The following is an 11686-nucleotide window of genomic DNA, read 5'->3' as shown; positions in this document are numbered from 1 at the left end:
GTCGTGCTTATAGGCAAGTGAACGTGAATTCACGTGATGCGCGGAAATGTTTTTTGCGTGTGCGGGCGGAGCAATTTCGCTTGGTAAGCTATACTCACGATACATCGTGCAGTCAAAAGAGAGCGAAGTTAAACTTCTTTAGACGCTGCAATTTAGGCTATCTTTTTAAGGTCTGTCTCTGAGGCAATGTGGACGACGCTACTGGCTTCAGTCTTGCTTGCAAGTACTTTCCCATTTCGCGCCCAGACAAAGCACCACTGACATTCGCGCTTTCTTGCTGATGCCAGCGAAACAAGACGTTTCAAGGTGGGGCAGAGGTGCTCATTAATAAATACTCTGGTATCATCAGGAATTTCAACATGATTGTTTCGCAACCTAGCCTACCGCGCTTCTTCAAGAACACTGTCCCTCTTCTGTTTGCTCTTAAACTGGACAACTATATTAGATTTTCCAGCTTTTCAGGTGGGCACACGGTGACAAACTTCAATGTCACAAGGAGTTATGGGCTCAGCTAGCACATCAATTTTCCCGACAAGTTCAGTAACGCGTTTATTGTCCTGTTGCACAAGTCCCTTAATTTCCATATTGGACCTGCGCGAGTATTGCTCCGATTGAACAATCCTCTTCTGAAGTTCTTGAATAACGTCTTCATTTTCCTTGCTCCTAGCACAAAACCTTTCATTCGCTTCTCTACGCCTCTTTTTCATGTCCTCAAATCCATCGCTCATAAATTTAACGCTGTCCATGAGAGACTTCATTTCAGCACTTTTATTCTACTTCCTTCCTCTGCTTCTGTTCACTGTCCAACACGCTCAGCTTCTCCTGCTCTAAGTTATCTAGCCGTGAACCTAGCACGCACATCCCACAGATAAAGGCTGGACCCTTCGCTTCGCGTACTGACTCAAATCGCGTTTCTTCCAACGCGTAACAGCGCTTGCACTCAGAACAGCGCGCGCGTGTGTTCCACCTAGTACCAACCATTACCTCGCACTAAAAAGGCACAGTACAATGTAACCCTAGATGTGGTAAAAAATTGTAATTATTCGTTAGCTACTTATATCTAAGCAAAATTATTGAAAATGAAAAGTATAGGAAAAATAGGTTATAAAGATTGCTCGGCTAACCTAGCACCAAAAAAGAAAACAAACGGGCGAACTATCAAATAAGAAGCTTATCGCTTTGGCATGTTGCTCCGCCTACGTACGCTAAGAAGGCTCCTCCACTCGGCAAGACAGTTCCCTTCCGAGTCACTCGAGAGGGTGACGCTGAGGTCCATATGTAACACAAGTGAACTTGTTTCAGCAACATACCCAAGCTTCCACGCTAAGTTGTTTAATCCAGGGAGCTTAAGTGATGCCGGCTAACAGCGCCCCTCAGGGCCACCAAGTGCACTCGCCGGACTATGTTGCTGTGAGGCGCCCTGAATGGCACGGCCGGAGAAAACCCTGCCAGCGCGCGCCATCTTGGAGGTCGTTAACCCGAACTATATTACACTGTAATCTCACTCGCCTGTAATGGACGACACGCTAAGGCACCCAGGAGAGCCCTGCCAGCCGGCGACCGCCCGTAGATGGAACTCAGCGCTAGCATCCGGTTGCGTCATCCTTATCCATGGCGGCCCTTTGACCGGAAACTGGCTGGTGGTTGCGTTGCGGTGTCGCTCGACGTGGTCAACCAGGTCTGGAGCGAAAGATCAATTTTTAGGAGCAGGGCGATGTCGGCCCCTGGGCGCCGTCGCCTCGAACGGGGTTGGAATACGCGTGCCACGGGCCACGCGCGAAACTCGCGTGCCACGCTTCTGCTGCTGATGACGATGCCGAGCATTCGAAACACCAATGGGTCCGACCGGTGGGCCAGTTGGTATACGGCATCATTTACGCAGTAGTGCAGAACCACATGCACGACGAAAGAAAGAAAGCGCCGTGTCCCGTCGTTTTTTTTTTTCGCCGTCCATGCGCTTCTGCGCTACTGTGCAAATAGCCAAAACATCTCCCACATAACCCACAACGGAATGCCTGCCGTTGTGGTGGAGAGGTTTTGCCGTAGCGATGCTAAGTTCGAGAGCGAGGCTGAAAGGCCGGACGCGGGATCCGCATTTCGATGGAGGCGATATGCAAAAAGCCCGTGTAGCGTGCACTGTGTTTACATTAAAGAACACCAGGGGGTCAAACTTAATCCGGAGTCATCTGCTCCACAGCGCTCTTCATAACCACGTCGTCGTTTTGGCCACGATTTTCTTAAAGCCCACAACGGGGCATCATCCACGGAGCGGGTGCATGACAGAACAAGATGAAATGGGAATATTATTCCGGTGCAATGCACGTGGTAGAATTTATGCGAGGCAAGACTTTAGTAAAGCGGTGGAGTGATTGCTATAAAATTAAATGCAACGCATATGATATGCTTAGTACCGCATAGAGCCCCATCGAGTACAATACAATCTACAACACAAGACAGCATTTATTGTTTAAATATATAAAATTAAGTTATGAGATTTTACGTGCCAAAGCAAGATGTGATTACGAGGCATGCCGTAGGTGGGGGACGCTAGGAATTTGGGCAACCTGGAGTTCTTTAACGTACACTTAAATATAAGTACACGGATGTTTTCTCACTCCGCCCCCCTCGAAATGCGGCCGCCGCATGCCAGAATTCGATCCCGCGACCTCGTGCTTTGCAGCCCAACACCACAGCCACTAAGCAACCACGGTTTTTTTTTTCTTATTTGCCTTAATTACAACACCATGCAAACGCGTACAAAGCAGGTCACTTCGTGCAGAAAAATTATATTACATCATTTGGTGAGACCATACTGATTTAAAAGGCCCTCAAAGAGGATATTAAAGACACCAAACTGTCAAGTTCCTGAAACCACTCTGGCGGTTCAATCATGTGCTTGAGGGCACCACGCGTGTACGTAAGACTTAGGTGTTCCCTCGCAGACCTTTCATCTACGCGGGCATTCCTGACATTCACGCGCGTTTTCCACACGCTGCTCATACACAAAAGCATTATCAAATCAGCCGGCACTCCCCCAGTGTCTGCGCATGGTAAGAACGGAATACCGAATGACTTATCGATAGTTCTTTCTTCTGAGTTCGTTTTAAAACATCCCAGTCATGGCAATCCAAGAAGATGTGTTCAACAGCTTCAGGTTTCTTACATATGATGGAGTCAACAGACCATGGAACAAAGAAGCCCTTGCTTTGTAGCCATGACTTCACAAGGAGAGTGCCAGAATGCAAATGAAAGAAGTAGGTTTTCACTGAAGATCTAACCCGAATTTTTAACGCGTTTCAGCTCATTGCGTTCAGCTCCTAAGTTATACATCGTGCGGTATACAGGATGCGGCAAGAAACATCAACCAGATCACCATAGAGTTTCTTACGCGCCACAGTATACAAAAAGTGATACGAAAAATGCACTTTCAGTAGAGAAAAGGACATCACAACTTCCCTCAGAAAACCAATTGGTGTTGGAGTTTGTTCACTTATTGATGAAACAACCCATTTAGGCAAGGAAGAATTTGATCTCCCTTGAATAACAGTGCGCAGAATTATATCACTCTGGTCCCTTAAGAAAAAGGACTTACTAACAATCTGTTTTAAAAACAAATGTGTTAGCCCTAGTACCCCCTGCTTCACCGAATGAAACTACTCACACCGGCTAGTTCTTTCCCAAGAGGATCTCCATATATATACCGCAAACACTCTATCAAATTTCTCCAAAGGAATTCTTGCTATGCATAACACTTGTAGTACATAGACTTTTGTAGCTAAAAACAAATTGCAAACACGAGCTCTTGAAAACATCAAAAAATTGTGCCGAGCCCACTTTTCTGTATATGATCTTTCACTCTATTTACTTCTTAGATCCAATACGCTGCACTGTCACGATAATGTTGCAATGGCACCCCAAGATATTTTCCAGGGGTAACGCTCCAGTTCATGGTGCAAAAGTACTCGGTTGCCTGTGGCCAGCTGCCGTGCCATAAACCTAGGCACTTAGTCCAGCTGACAACACTTCCAGTTGCGGCGCGAAATGAAACAACCTCTTTCATGGTTTTATCCATGCTGTCTGTATCACGGAAAAAATAGCACGTCATCTGCATAAGCCAAAGCTCTAGTCTGAATTCCTGCATACAAAAACCCACGAAAAAATTGGCTTTTAATTATTTTCAAACAAAAAGGCTCTAAATACAAGGCAAATAAAGAGGCGACAATGAGCATCCTTGTTTTACTGATAATTCCACTTTTATACTGGTGCCAGATTTCCCTATTAATTACTAACATTGCAGTGCAATCTTTGTGCACCTTTCCTACTCCAGGTGTTGTCACTGCACTGGCTTTAACATGTTCTAAAAGCCAGAAAATGACATCATGCACGACTGTCAAAAGCCTTTTTCAGGGTCAATTTGTATCATAGCGACTCTGTCCTCCCTTTCATCGCGTCATTCCAGTATCGGCCTTCCAGTATGTATATTCGAAAATATTGATCTGCCTTTGATACTGCATGTCTGATGGGGGCCCACAAGTTCTTTTATAACACTATGCAATCGACGCATCAGTACTTTAGTGTAAACTTTATAGCCCGTATTTCTCAAGCTTATTGGTCTGTAGGCTTCAATCGCCAAAAGTCTCGCACGATCTTTCACTTTTAGGAATTAAAATAACGTGCGATGTCCGAAAACGAGTTATTGTACATCTCCTTTATCACGAGGTGTAATGCTACCGTTATTCCACTTTCAAAGCTGCTATAGAACGCCTCTCCAAGACCATCAGGCCCCGATGACTTGCCGGGACAAAGTTCGTCAATCGCATCCTCGAGTTCTGAAAGGCTTATTGGTCTGTCGAGCGCCTCGCAATTCTCCTCTGATAATGCTGGAATTAATGGCAAAAATTCAATTCTAAAACTTTCAATATCACATGTCTTCTTCCCCATCAAACTTTCAAAATAAGACTAAAATCCGTGCTGAATTATTCCAACATCATTAGTGACTTCGCTTTGATACCTTATTTCTGTTATTTCTTTGGAAACTGCATGTTTCTTCTCGTCACTTTCTACTAGCTTGGTAAGCGTCTCTCTCATCCATAAACTCTCTGCCCTTGACATTAATAGTGAACTCCTGTACTTTTCTTCATCCATGACTTCAAGCTACGATATAACGTTTTTGATTTATATCGAAAATAATCCAATTTAGGTGCACGTTAAAGAACCCTAGGCGGTCAAAATTTCCGGTATCCTCCACTATGACGTGCCTCATAATCAGAAAGTGGTTTTGGCACGTAAAATCTTATAAATAAAAACAATAATCCAGGCCAACAGCTTTCTGCGCAGAGCATGTATTTTAACCTGAGGTGCAATTCCTTTCCAGGTTTTTTTTTATGATTGACTACGTATGCTCTTTCAATTGCGGTGAATTTAACGTCTCTTTTGAAGAGTTCCCAATCTGCAATGAACGCTGACGTAGTTGTGCTGGGCAAATTTTCGAGCTTTTCTTCAACTGCCTTTGGGAAAACATGGTCTTGCAAAAGCTTTTCATTCAGCTTCCATAAGTCCCAACTGAATTTTGATGCTTTCTGTTTCTTTCCTATTGTTGACATAATCAGGCAATGATCGCTAAAACTAACACCTAACACCTTATAACTTGAAAATAAAGGTACAAAGGTTAACGGAGCGTAAATTCTGTCTAGCCTGCGTTGACACTGACCTTGGTAGTGCGTATACATGGCATGGTTTTCGCTTCACAACACATAGCCAATGTCTTGAAGTTCTTATTCCCGTAGAAGCGAACTTAAAAGCACGACACTTTTATAACAAACACTGGTCAACTTAGATTTATCTTCTGGAAAGCAAACACAAATAAAATCACCCAGTAAAAGACATGCCCTTCACAAATCAAGTACTGTTGAACATCACCAAAAAGGACTTCCTGCTCCCGAGCTACGTTCGGAGCATGAACACATAGCCCATATCTGGGGCGGAAAACGTTAACTATTTGCTCCATGTATTCATCAGTCGCAATTTTTGCTTCCTAAACGGCCAATATGTCAATACTATTTTCAATAAGAATATGGTTAGCTTAGCATTGCGTTCTACGCCCGCTTAACCCGCGCGCGTTCAACGTCACGACACAATAACCAGTCGAAAAGTTCATTGTCATTTAACGAAAGAAGAATATAAACAGGTTACCGGATATCGTCTGTCTCACATCTGCTACGATGACTCGACGGTTTCGGGAGGCGGACCATGATTTTCTGGACTTCAAAGCACAATGACGACGGCCGACGCACGTCCTGCCCACAAACTGAAGTCCCCAGACTTCACAACTTTTGTTATCCCAGGAACGCCTCCGCGTGAACGGAGGCGTCTGGGTTGTAGGTAGCGCGGCGTTTCGCCGGAACGCCGGGCTTGGGCTTGAACGCCAGTAGGCGTCCCGGGGTAGTTTTCGGAGGAGGCTCGTCACTCCCGGACTCTGTCTTTGTCCTCATGCTCATCCACCTCTTCGTGAAGCCTCTTAGCAGGTGCACTACTTGATGTTGTCATCACGGTCTTGTCAGTGTCGTGCTGTTCTCCGGTCATGACTTCTGCTGAGGTGCAAGTTTCTTAGGCCTCATTTCTCTCGACCTCTATTGAGTTGGTTCTACCGTGTCATCCCACGTGTCTTTCCAGCCATCCAATGACTTGGCGTCATTACCAGGCGTTGCCTTTTTCAAGGGCGTTAACACCGAGGGATGGACCTCGTCGTGGCCGAAACGACACCAAAGACCACAGCGTGGTAAACGGCACTCGCGCCGTATGTGCTCGAAGCCACGACATCAGAGGTAGAGGGGAGCTCTGCCTGGGACGTGCACAAGCGCAACATCTTCCGCTACTCGCAGCTGGTGGGGCAGGTCCTCAGCGGTGATGGCCACCTCCAGCTTAATAGTGACAGAACGGGTGGTCGACCCTTTGTCAACGCATCCTTCTACCCGCCAGCTGTCCCTGGTGATCTCAGTCACCTTTTCAAAAGGCGACAAAGCAGTGCGGACGTCGTCGTCAGGTGCACCGTGAAGAAGCCAGTAGAACTTCGTACGGACGCCTCGGTCACACGGGTCGACAACCGCACAGCGGTGATCCTTGGCATCAAAATCACCTGCAGCGAGAATCCTCTTTTATCCTTCTTCATCCTAGAATGTAAACGCCCACAGATGGTTCATTTTATATGCACCCAGCGCAACCATTTCCGGCATGAGAGACAGCCAAGTAAGAGCGTCTAGATAATGTTACACTCTGTAAGGCCTCGCCTTAACGTCACCATGTAAAAAAACCGTATGCAGAACGGACGTACCTGTTGGCAGCGTTTGTAAAATCAGTTGGTAGTCCTGTTGACCTGATACCATGGCCGAAATGGGCCGCTGAAGCTGCTCCTGAAGAACCCGATATTTCGCTTCCGCTCACCTCGCTGGCTGAAGAGGAAGTCCAGGCCACGGACGCATCTATCGTCAAGCGATCTGAAACGCCCTTATGAATTTATTGCGGGCGCGAAACGCGTCGAGACGCTTGGCGCGTTTCGATTTGGCCACATCAAGAAGCTCAATCGTTGCAATTAGTAGCGATTGTGCGTGTTCGCGGCGTCTTCTGCACTTCAAAGAGTATCGATTGCTCTGAAAGTTACGACAATAATACTTATGTAGCGTGATACACAAAGCCACAAGAATGTATGAATCCACAGGCACGAAGATCAGACAAATCCATGTACTTCCCATCATTCCTATGGTAGGGCAATGACTGCAGCGTCAGAGTTCCCTCTAGTATGTTGTAGAAAACTCTATGGTACGTACAACGCTTCGGCAAAGACACAACAGCTTACGTGTGGGAGTGCGAATTCGTTATATAGACCCTTTACGGAAATGTGTTTACAGTGCAGCTCTTAGGCGCCCGTTCCTGCGTTGAGCGTCGGTGTCGGCGTCCCTCGTAACGGAGCGAACGAGCGCAGCGGGGATGAAAGACGGCGATAGCGAAGAGAGGACGAGGGGGAGGGTGCAGCAGAAGCATGTGGAGAAAAGCGCAGGAGAATATTATAGCGAGAGGGTGAGGAGAAAAGAGAAATGCCGGCAGCGGTCAGGCTTGCTGCGAGTGCGGAAACATAGTGCTGGCCGGAGCTTCGCAACGCCTGCGCATGCGCATGCGCTACTTCGCCGCCGCCGCTCGCGCCCAAGTCCGACGCGGCCTAATCATAGACATGTAAAACGCAAAAGGAACGTTTTTCTGAGATAACCCGTGGACCGATTTTAATGAAAGTTGTTGCGTTTGAAAGATAATGGTGAATTCTAGTGGCTGTTGGTCGCAGAATTTCGATTTAGGGGCTGAATTTCATGGAATGGATTTCCAAGAATTCGAAAGCTTGAAAAAAATATAGACGCACGAAGTTTACAAATTAATAGCTCTGCTTCAAAAACAAATATTGCGGTTCTGTAAACGGCATACATTAGATCATTGAAAGCAGACAAACTCGATATGTCATTTTATATCGTACGTGAATTTGATACATCGTGTACAAGGGTTCTGCAAAAGCTGTATTTCGCCTTTACTAGATTTTGCAGAGTCATGTGTGATGTATAAATTTTGTCCGCTTTAGATTTACTATTAGATGCAATTCACATAATTGTGATATTGATTTTCGTTGCTCAGTTACAGAGTTGTAAAGTTGATAGTTACGTTTTTTAGAAATTTGCGATGTTTGTCAATTTTTATTAAGAAATTGACGACATAAATTGAAAATTCGACACCAACAGTCACTAGATTTTAAGTAATCCTTTTAAATGCAACAAACCTCGTCTAATTTGGTGCAGTGGTCGACGAGAAAAACGAATTCTCCTTTTGCATGTAAATAGATAGGAGCACCTGAGCTAAAGCTTCCTCTTAATGATGTCATTGACAGTTGCACCACCCTTGAACACAATTAGGTGGGAGGTGTTTTGCACGAGGCCTATTCGTATGTGGGCAGCCATTTTGGCATTCGATATCTGCTAGTCTACTTTGCGGGGACATTATAGAAGCGGAAAGGCAACATAGTAGATAATATGGAGAACATACGAATACCGCTTGTATTACTGCACAATTATCTTAAATAGCGATCTTCTTTCACGCACATGGATAACTGTGACAGGACAATACTTTGACAACTAATGAAAAGTACTGTATATGTCGTACCGAAAGGTGTGCTTGGCCCGGTGGCCAGTAAAAAGGGCGCAATATAGTAGCAGCTTCGGCGATAGCATGCTAGCGGACGACGACGCAGATATGCTGTGCACAATTCCAGTGTCGTGCATTTTGTCTCAAGGTGCAAAACCAACCAATTTGCGCCGGCATTCGTTCGCTGCTCTTTGTTTTCTATTGCTTCATTGGTGGATCACGTGGCGGTTGTTAATCGCGGTTATTATGGGTGATTTTGTCTGTATGTATGGTGACCGAGCCGGATTGACTTCGAAAAAGGCCAACGATGGAACGGCCAATGGACAGCTGCGTGTATATTAAGGACAAATTGGTGCTGAAAGTTTGCTGAAAGCAACAAGAGAACAGAAAATACGAGTCAGTGAACCGTTTTTGCATAGAGGCACATTATGTTGATGCGATTTTGTCTGTGTGCGTATGGTGACCGAGCCAGATTGACTTCGAAGGAGGCCACAGATAGTGGGGTCTTCGGGTCTCGCAGGAGTACCGACCACCACGGGTTCGAGCTTAGCGAGCCACAGGGCCGCGTCAGCCGTCAGCCTCTAGCGACGCTGCGCGCGAGCTCAGGCCACAAGGGGCTACCGAGCGACGCACGCAAAAACACAGTATTGCCCTAAAATGAAGGAAACCGTTTATTGCCTCCAACAGCACCCAACACTGCACAAACGCCCGGTCCCGGGACGGCGGAGAACCAAAGGGGTCCCGCACCAAGGGCGAAAAATACAGCTAGGGGCGCCTGTAGCACGTCGCTGCGAGAGCACAGGCTCAAGCTGGGACACGCCGTTAGGAAAAGTCCCGGCGGCTATGCTACTTGCTCTCGCGATAACCAATGGGCCAACTCGCGAGAGCTCGGGCAATCTCCATCGGCTTGGGCCTCCGATGAGTGCGGCTCGGCGTGGTACGACCTCGCGCGAGCACTAGGCACCCGTTCTTCGGCTTAGCGTCGGGATAGGAAACAACACGAGGTACGCGCTCCCCGCACGGGCAAAGGCACCGTGCGTGAGCTCAATCCTAGTCACAAAGGTGTCGGCGGATGAGAGAGAGCATCGTACGTACCGGGTGCTGTCCAAAGGAGGAAGAGACCCGGTACCGTCACGGCAGTAGCCACCAGGGGCCACTGCGTGACGTCACTAGCTCCGACCTCACTGCGAACCATGGCGAGTGGAGCGCCACCGCTAAAACTGGTTCGGAGCAAGAACGGCATGGATTTTTGGATTGCAGACATGGGTGAAATACGCCCGCGCAATGGCGCGTCGAATTCCCCAAATCCCCACAAGATGGAACGGCCAATGGACAGCTTCGTGTATCTTAAAGACCAATTGGTGCTGAAAGTTTGCTGAAAGCAACAAGAGAACAGAAAATATGAGTCAGCGAACCATTTTTGCATAGAGGCACATTATGTTGATGCGGTTTTCGCGAGGTTGCTGCGGTGCTGTCGATAAAACGTTTCCAATGTGCTCAAGCATCACTGCTGTTCATGTTGCGGACATTAGCACCTGAAGCATATTAGAAGCAGCATAAGCTAGCGCAAAGCATTTTTTTTACTAATCGGAGCTTGTGAGAGATTCGGCATGACAGTCTGCTATTGGTTCCACTCTTTCAAACAATACGCGAGAATGTAGTCATCGGCGCTATGTCCAACGATCATTCTGATATCGCGTATGAAATCTTCAGTATTGAGGAGAAGTCCCTATTGTATACATGTAACAGAATGCATATGGGTGTATGCGTAGCACCGGCAGGTTGAAGAAAAGCATTCTTGAGTCCTGTACTTTGTTTTAGAAAGCGTAGTGGTTAGTCGGTTTGTTCAAATTGTAACACACATAGTCAATGAACCAGCACTGGTGCCTACATTTCCAGTGCTTCCTCACTTCACATACACGCGACACAATGTTTTAATCTTCTGAAAATTCACTTGTCAGTAGTTCATCATCAGCATTAGTGTTTTTTCTCCTTAGCTTTTTCAATGTGCTATGTGGTAGCATTTGGTGCATGTTCCATATCATGTGCTCAAGTTCACGCTGTGGCCACATTTTTTTTGTTGTGCTATGTTTTTCATTGCCGTTGCTTAGGTACTCTGACTTTACTTAGTGCGCAAACGCCCAGTGTACATAAAAAATTCCGGAATTCCGGCGCAGGATGTGGGCTTTGGAAGGACCAGTTGATGAAAAAATATCAATGTCTGTGCTGCACAGAAAGGCTTGTGGCAGACCTAAAAGCATCGAGAGATACGGTGCCTGCCCTGTTGGCATTGCACCAGCCCGCTTCCCTGAAAGAACTTAAGTGCTCAAGAAGTACCTGACTAATCTACTCGGTAATTAGTCTGTGCTTATTTTCATCAACTTTGTAATAATATTGGTGTTACGTCTCCCTACATTGACAAAATGTCCAAATGGACACTGTTATTTGTAAGCACCAATATCAAGCAGCTATACCATAATGAAATGAAATGCAAGTTTTGTTCCTGTTC

At 46.4% G+C, this 11686-nt stretch overlaps 1 protein-coding gene across 2 annotated transcripts in view; it reads right to left on the bottom strand.

Annotated features, from left to right (window-relative positions):
* LOC135904635 (uncharacterized) overlaps positions 1-7438 on the bottom strand; it is a 54139-nt gene extending 46701 nt beyond the window's left edge. The window contains exons 1-3 of one of the 2 annotated variants that reach the window (XM_065435498.1): positions 7331-7438; positions 6193-7169; positions 1510-1680 (exon numbers count right to left, since the gene is read on the bottom strand). The gene's annotated coding sequence lies outside the window, so the exon portion shown is untranslated. The remainder of the gene's footprint in view (positions 1-1509; positions 1681-6192; positions 7170-7330) is intronic. The other variant, XM_070534044.1, reaches the window with a different exon arrangement.
* Between the last annotated feature and the right edge of the window lie 4248 nt (positions 7439-11686).

Source organism: Dermacentor albipictus, chromosome 2 (assembly GCF_038994185.2).
Source record: "Dermacentor albipictus isolate Rhodes 1998 colony chromosome 2, USDA_Dalb.pri_finalv2, whole genome shotgun sequence".
Taxonomy (NCBI): domain Eukaryota; kingdom Metazoa; phylum Arthropoda; class Arachnida; order Ixodida; family Ixodidae; genus Dermacentor; species Dermacentor albipictus.
Note: the sequence above shows the minus strand (reverse complement) of the source record. Positions and strands in the feature narration are given on the sequence as shown.